The sequence below is a fragment of the Oratosquilla oratoria genome, chromosome 25 (genome assembly GCF_046742065.1).
Source record: "Oratosquilla oratoria isolate Oo_2021 chromosome 25, ASM4674206v1, whole genome shotgun sequence".
NCBI classification, from domain to species: domain Eukaryota; kingdom Metazoa; phylum Arthropoda; class Malacostraca; order Stomatopoda; family Squillidae; genus Oratosquilla; species Oratosquilla oratoria.
In genome coordinates, this window is record NC_134801.1 from 25160843 (window position 1) to 25169124 (window position 8282).

General features: G+C 38.7%; 1 protein-coding gene across 1 annotated transcript in view; it reads right to left on the reverse strand.

The window, feature by feature from the left end:
* The window catches only part of LOC143038867 (uncharacterized), a 44456-nt gene extending 36520 nt beyond the window's left edge, over positions 1 to 7936 (reverse strand). The window contains exon 1 of the mRNA XM_076208513.1: positions 7909 to 7936. The gene's annotated coding sequence lies outside the window, so the exon portion shown is untranslated. The remainder of the gene's footprint in view (positions 1 to 7908) is intronic.
* Positions 7937 to 8282: the final 346 nt, after the last annotated feature.

Below are 8282 nucleotides of genomic sequence, written 5' to 3' on the forward strand. Positions count from 1 at the left end.
ATCTGTCAGAAGACAGATTGTCTTTTATCAACACTTCCAAATCTTTCTCCTATTTTGCTTTTGTAATGAGTTCGGAGTATGTGTGTGTGTGTGTGTGTGTGTGTGTGTGTGTGTGTGTGTGTGTGTGTGTGTGTGTTTACCTAGTTGTATTATACGGGAAGGGGAGCTATGCTCGTAGTGACCCGTCTTTGTATCTCTCAGCATCTAGTTTGTTCTTAAATTCTTGTATGGCGTTTGCATACACTATTGTTTCGTCTAATTTGTTCCAAACATCTACCACTCTGTGTGGGAACTATTTTTTCAGACCTCTTCCATAACTATCCTTTTTGAGTTTCTTTTCATGTCCTCTTGTTTTTCTTTTATCACACTTTAACAAGTCTTCTCTGTCAAGGACTTCCATGCCTTTCATGATTCTGTAAAAGGCCAATAGATCTCCTCTTTCTCTTCTTTGTTCCAGGGTTGGTAATTCTAGTTTAGACAATCTTTGTTCGTATGTCAATTCTGAAAGTGTTGGGGCCATCTTTGTCGTTGCTCTTTGGATTCTAATTTCTTTGTATTCTTTTTTGTACTGGGTGCCCATAGTGTCGCAGTGTACTCCAATCTTGATCTTATCAGTGTGACTAATATTTTTTTACCATTACTTCATCCAAGTAATTAAAAGCCACCTTCATTGATCTTAGTAAATTGTAGGTTTCTCCGACTATTTTGTTTATATGCTTGTCTGGGGACATATCTTTGGTGATAATTACTCCTAAGTCCTTTTTGGAGCTTTCTTTACTTCCTTTATACCGATTTTATATTGTCCTGATATTATATATATATATATATATATATATATATATATATATATATATATATATATATATATATATATATATACATATATATATATATATAGATATATTTTTTTTTTTTTTTACTTTTTTCCAAACTCTATTACACTACATTTCTTGATGTTGAAGTTAATTTCCCTCTTTTGGCTCTGTACTGATTCACAGTCTTTTTCTGTACTTACTTCCTTTAGTAGTTCTGCATCGTCTGCAAAAAATATCATATAACATTCTACACCTTCATCCATGTGATTTATATATATAGCAAACCTTATCGGAGCTAATACTCAACCTTGTGGGACTCCACTTATCATTTCTTCCTAGGTCGGTTTTTTATCTCTAAGTGCCACCCTCATTTTTATGACAAACAAGAAATCTTCCATCCCATTCAATAACTTTCCTTGTACACCTGTTGTTTCGAGTTTTCTTAATAGCTTTGTGTGTGTGTGTGTGTATTTACCTAGTTGTATTTTACGGGAAGGGGAGCTATGCTCGTGAGGTCCCGTCTTCATATCTCATTTTATCTAAACTATTTTTAAATTCATGTATTGTTTTTGCACACACCACTTTCTCATCTAACTTGTTCCAACTGTCTATTGCTCTGTGAGGAAAGCTGTTCTTTTTCAAATCTCTTCTATAGTTGTCTTTTTTTATTTTCTTTCCGTGTCCTCTTGTATTTCTGTCATCCCATTTTATCAGATTCTCTCTATCAGTAATTTCTATGCCTTTCATGATTCTGTAAATAGCTATCAAATCTCCTCTCTCTCTTCTTTGCTCTAGTGTCTGTAGTTTAAGTTTTTGTAGTCTCTCTTCATATGATAGTTTTGAGAGTGTTGGTGCCAGTTTAGTAATTGCTCTTTGTATTCTTTCAAGTTTTTTTATACATTTTTTTGTACTTGGTGACCATATCGTTGCTGCATATTCCAATCTTGGTCTTATCAGGGTGACTAGGATTTTCCTCACCATTTCTTCATCCAGGTATGTAAATGCCACTTTGATTGTTCTTATTAAATTATAAGTTTCTCCAAAAATCTTATTTATATGTTTCTCAGGTGACATATTATTCATAACAATGACTCCCAGGTCCCTCTCATTTTCTACTCTTTTTATTCCTTCTTCTCCCAAATTATATGATCCTGTTATTCTGTTTTTGCTTTTTCCAAATTCCATTATACTACACTTTTTTGTATTGAACTCCATCTCCCACTTCCTACTCCATTCTTGTACTTTATTTAGATCTCTCTGTAGTGATTCACAATCTTCTTCAGTTTTCACTCTTTTCAGTAATTTTGCATCATCTGCAAAGAAGCTCATATAGCTTTCAATTCCTTCATCCATATCATTAATATATATAGCAAACATTATTGGGGCCAGAACTGTTCCCTGCGGGACACCGCTTATTACTTCATTCCATTTTGAGTGCTGATCTCTTATCACTACTCGCATTTTTCTTTCTTGCAAAAAGTCTTCCATCCAATTTAGCAATTTACCTTGTATTCCTCCTTCATATTCTAATTTCTTAAGCAACTTCTTATGTGGTACTTTGTCAAAAGCTTTTTTTAGGTCTAGAAATGCACAATCAGCCCATCCATCTCTTTCTTGTATTATATCTATTAGCCTTGAATAGAAACATATTAAATTGGTGACGCATGATCGTCCTTGTCTGAATCCAAATTGCCTTGGATTTAGTACGTTGTTTTTTTCCAAGTATTTTACCCATCTACTTTTGATAATTCTTTCACATATTTTTGCTATTGTACTTGTTAGAGAGACTGGTCTATAGTTGGTAGGTTCTTCTTTATTTCCTCCTTTATATATAGGTACTATATTTGCTTTTTTCCAATCTTCTGGAACTTTTCCTTCTTTTAAGGAACTGCTTATTATGCTATGTATTTTGTCTGCCAGTTCATTCCTACATTCTTTCAGAATCCAGTTTGCTATTTCATCTGGCCAATGCTATTTTATGACATCAAAATTACCCAAGTGTGTCAATATTTCATTCTTCGTTACTTCTATTTCTTCCATAGGGGGGACTTTTTCCTTCCACTCAATCTCTTCAGGTTGTATATTTTCCCTTGTAAACACTGATTTAAAATGTTTGTTCATAATTTCTGCCATTTCCATTTCCTCAGTGTATTCAACTCCCCCTTGTCTTAATTTCTCCAAGTCTTGTTTGTTTTTCAGTTTATTGTTTACAAATCTGTAGAATAGTTTTGGTTGATCTTTACACTTTTCTATAACATCTTTTTCATATTTTCCTTCCCTCTCTCTGCACTTTTGTACATATTCATTTCTATAACCAGTATATATTTTCCATTTTTCAGGTCTTCTGTCTTTTTTCCATCCGGTCCAGGCTTTGTCTCTTTTGTCTTTTAACTCCCTACAACTTTTGTTGTACCAGCATTTTACATATTCTTTTTCTTGTTTTTGTCTTGGGACATACTTTTCCACTCCTTCTTTGTAAATTTTTGTCAAAATATTCCATTTCTCTTCCACTGATGTTTCTTCTTTGTATATTTCTTCCCAGTTTTCTTGTTGGAAGAATTCTCTTATTTTATCAAAGTTTGTTTTTTCATACATCATTCTTCCTTTTCTATATTGTTCATTTCTTTTCATATATTTTTCTTCATTAAGTTCCAGTTCAATCAATATGTGGTCACTTTTACCTATTGGTGTTTTATATTCAATCTTGTCCACTATTCTAGGTTCAGATGTAATTATTAAGTCTAGCCTCGATGGTTCTTCTTCATTTCTATACCTAGTGTTCTCTTGTATCCATTGTGTCATTGAATGGTCAGTAATCATCTCAAGTAGAGCATTTCCCCATGAGTCATCACCACTCTTTACTGTCATTTCTTCCCAGCAGATTTCTTTGCAATTAAAGTCGCCCATCATAACTATTCTTCCTCCGTCTTCCATTATTTTAGTTAATGCTATCTTTGTGTCCTCTAACATACTTTTATGTTCATTCTCCTCCCATGAGGCTGTTTTCGGAGGCACATAGTTGATCACAAATTTTCTGCTCTTCTTATCTCGGTCTTCCACTTCTATCATAATCATCTCTACTGTATTCTTTCCATATATGACACCTTTCACGTTTATATCCTTCTTTGTCAGGAACATAACTCCACCCCCTTGTTTTTTCTCTCTGTTTCTAATCCAATAATTGTATGTATCATGTCCTACACTGTTGGGTGGTAGTGGGCCTTTTAATTTTTGTTTCTACAATTCCCATTATGTCCGGTTCTTTTTCTTTCAAATAATCATTCAGTTCATTCAATCCTGTTATCAATCCATCTATATTTGTGTAAGACACTCTTAGTTTTCTGCCACTTCCATTGTGTTCTCTGTTTCCCTTATGTTTTTCTTTAGTATGTCGAACTGCTTTATTTTCATGTTCACTACTCTCCAATAGAATCTCTCTTTCTCTGACTCCGTTCTTTCCTCGTTTTTTGCCTTAGCTTCAATTCTTTTCTGCTTTTCTGCCTCTCTTTCCTCCTTATTCATTTCTCTTTTTATCCATACCTTTTTATATTGATCATTTGTTGCTAGTTTCCCTGTCTTGGATAGAATTTTCTCTGCCGTTGTTTGTGACCTGAATTTAATCTTAATTGGTCTGGTCTTATCTGTACTATATTTTCCGAGTCTGAATTTTTCCTCAATTTCCTTTATAATTTCTGGTTCATCTTCCTGGACTAATTTTAATAAACTGCTTACCCTTTCATTTTCCTCCTTGATTCTTGCGGTTCTATCTGGGTTATGTTTCTCTTCCATTCCTAATATAATTATACATTTCTTTTTGTCAGCTAATTCTCTTACTATATTCTCCTTCTGTCTCATCACTTTAATAACTGAGTCTTCATTATGTTCTTTCAATTGCTGTTTGACTATGTCAGTGAATGAAACCTTATTCCCTTCTTGAGTTATTCTCCAATTTTTAGCTTCTGTAGCTATTTTCTCACTGTTTTCATTACTATTCTTCTTCAATTTCTCATTCTCCTCCTTTACATTTCCTAACTGTCTTTTTAGGTCCTCTACTTCTTCAGTTAAGTTTCTGTTAGCCTTCTCTAGTTGTTCCAATCTTTCAATTCTTTGGAGAATGGAGCCTACATTACCTAACTTACGTTCCAAGTCCTCGATCACCTTATCAACTCTCTCCTCTAGTCTTATCAGTCTGGGGGGGGTTGTGTCCCCCCCACCCTCTTTAAATCCCTGGAACATATTCTCGTCACTTTCTACTGTATTTCTCCTCTCTATACTTCTAATCTTTACATTTTTATTTGCCATTTCGTCATCCGGTGGTCGTTTCATGTTGACCTTCCGCCCGTCTGCCTGGGCCAAGTCCTCCACATCCTCATTACCTTCCATTTCCCCAGTAATCCCTCCCCCTCTCCTCTTTCCTTACTTTCCCACTACCTCACGAGCAATTCCCCCCCCCTGCAAATACAAAAAGGCACTTCTCTTTGCGTTGGTATCCTCAATCTGCACTTTTCTTCAGAGCGTTCGTCAAGCCGTCCGTTCGTTGAAAGTGTGTGTGTGTGTGTGTGTGTGTGTGTGTGTGTGTGTGTGTGTGTGTGTGTGTGTCCATCCATCCATCCGAGATCCGTGCCCCTGTCGTGAGTCGCGGACGCCTCTGCTGCCGGGGCTCTGGCCAAGCTGGGCGCGACGAGGGCAGCTTCCGGCACTACGACGGGACGACAACGACGGGGTGCCAGGATCTCCAGCATACGCCTACGTCCCGAGGGACTTCGAGATCCCTCTAGATGATCGCCCCTGAAGGCTCTTCTCGGCGGCGTGAAGGCGCAGGCAGAAGAGGGGCATTCCGGCACATCACGCGAGTGTTCGGAGTGCTCGCCCGCCTTCCGCCGAGACTCGTCCGTCGGTCCTCGGAGGGCCCCCGAGGAACCGCTGCACAAGATTGACGCGGGGGCCACGAGAGACGATAAGCACTTCGGCCGGCGGCACTCGCGCGAGTGTGTTCGGAGTGCCCGCCGGTCTCGGATGCCCAGCGCCGGGAGGAAGACTCGACGCCTGTCGGGGGAGGCCTCCCACTGAGGAATCTCGGGGTTCCTCGAGACGCGGGCCGGAGGAGAGAAGAATCGCCCGGTCGGCGGCGCCTCGAAACAGTGTCCGGGGCACCGCCTTCGAAGCGTCTCCACGGAATGAATGAGGGAGTGGACGCGTGAGTGAAAAAGTGAGTGACTGGTTGAGAGAGAGAGTGAAAGAGTGAGTGATTGATTGGCTGAGAGAGCGAGTGAAAAAGTGAGTGATTGATTGGTTGAGTGAGTGGAAGAGCGAGTGATTGAGTGAGTGAAAGAGTGAGTGCGTGCGTCCTCCCCTCAGCTGAATAAAATAGTTTTCCGTTGGCAAAAAAAAAAAAAAAAAAAGGTGCGTCAGCTTATGGCGAACGAATTGGTCAAAATAATCTGAACCTTCATTATACAAAGTTCTGTTACCATAGGGAAAAATGACATCTCTCTCAGGCTATATAAGAAAAAAGAATAGATAAATAAATAAATACAAATACATACATTACATACATATACCAAGGCTTTTTCCCCCTTACAAGGGAGGTAGCCAAGCCTTGGTATATGTATGTAATGTATGTATTTTTATTTTTTTTATCTATTTTTTTAAATAAACAAATAAAATAAATGCGTGTGTGTGTGCGAGAGAGATATGCAAATATAGTCAAATGTGCATTTTTAGACAGATCGTAAGTCGTTCAAAGTTGTTTGGAGAAAAGTATTTGAGAAACTGCCATAACGTAGGACTGTCGTAGACTCAGTCAATGAGAGTTCCACATTCTGGATAGAGGGTGGGGCTTGAGGTAGCTCATTTTACGTCATTGGTGGAAACATCTCTAACGGTAATGTTTGACTCGCGTCTAACCACTCGTTCAAAGATAGGGTTGGATGGACGAATGCCTGTTCAACCATAAGGTTGGACTTCAAACATTCCGTTGACTAGTATAACCGTAGCTTTACACGAATGACGTCTTGTGCACCATTCCGAGCCTCCCATTTTCTTAATTCTTCCCACATCTAACTGACCTCTTGATCAGACAAATTAGTCCCTTCAGTCGTCTTTTCCATGAGAGAATTCCCCTTTTATTTTTGCCTATAGGTTGTGTGTGGCACGGGCGAAACGCAAGGCAACTTGCTATTATTTCGCGCGATATTTAACATTTTTCCACCCAGAATCGTCCTACTATATGATCTGGTACTTGTACTGTTACCTTCCTCATATCTGAAACCCCACTTCGCAGTTATTCCTGGCCATACACTGCTCATGATATTCCCCACAACGGTACTTTTATAACATCAGGTTCCATAACGCCACGCGATTTTACTCAGCTTCGGAATTTTGTTCACTTGCATCCCTTGACTGACATAATGCTATTGGGCACTGTTTCACAGCAGGTTCACGGATGATACATTCTGCCCATTCTATTATACTCAATATCTTCTTTACGTTGAAACTTTTCACACAGTGTTAATATTGTAACCGAGAGATGGATTCGTGACAAAGTGGGAACTCGATTCCGTATGTCTCGATTTTGCTAACACAGCTGAATAAAATCGTCAGGCATTAGATAGGATGAAATATGTGGCTAACACCAAGGCGTTTTGATTTCGTTTCAATGAGCAATACGATTTCACCTCACCGCTACGACGACCTTCTTTACGTTTTACAGGTCTTTTCTCGCTAATGCCAGGCGATCTTATTCGCCAAATGGCAGAACCTAGTTGTTAAGGGGTTCTTTCGTTTCTAGCCACTACGCTAAGATTTTGCTTCGGTTTTCCCAAGGAAGTTGCCTTGAATGTGTTATCTGTTGCATCACGTCTTCGTGCGTATCAAAATTCTTATTTATTTCCAAGTGATCCTGGAAGGTGTATCAAGTTTGCATCTATCATCACTAAGATCAAATTTCACACGCGAAATTGAACTCACAAACATTCTCGAAATCGCGACTCATAAACAGTTTTAATGTTGATTGCAAATCAACAGATAAACGAACGAATATCGGTCACACCAGTTAGGAAAACCCTTTCTATTGTTGAGATCAAGTACTCACAGTTACAGTGTTGTCGATGGCCTGGGCAAGAGAGAAGGTACAAATACATGTGCGCTGTATATATATACAGACTCGCGTCACGAATCCTCACCCCACAAGAAAAACAAAACAAAAAGCGGTCTGATGGACTCGACATCAAGATAAGGACCGCACAAGTCTTGGGGTCACTCACATTAAGAAGAAAGGACACAGCGGAAGAGATCTTTGTCTAAGAATGGATATTGTATTATTGTATTTATTTAAAATACTTTGAGATATTTAAAGACTTTAGTGTTTATTCTAGCTGTCGTCAGGTTTTATTCGGTCGCCAGACCACTTTATTTATAAATGCTCTTGCAGGAAGCTCGCGGTCCCCAAGAAACCGATCACGGTCA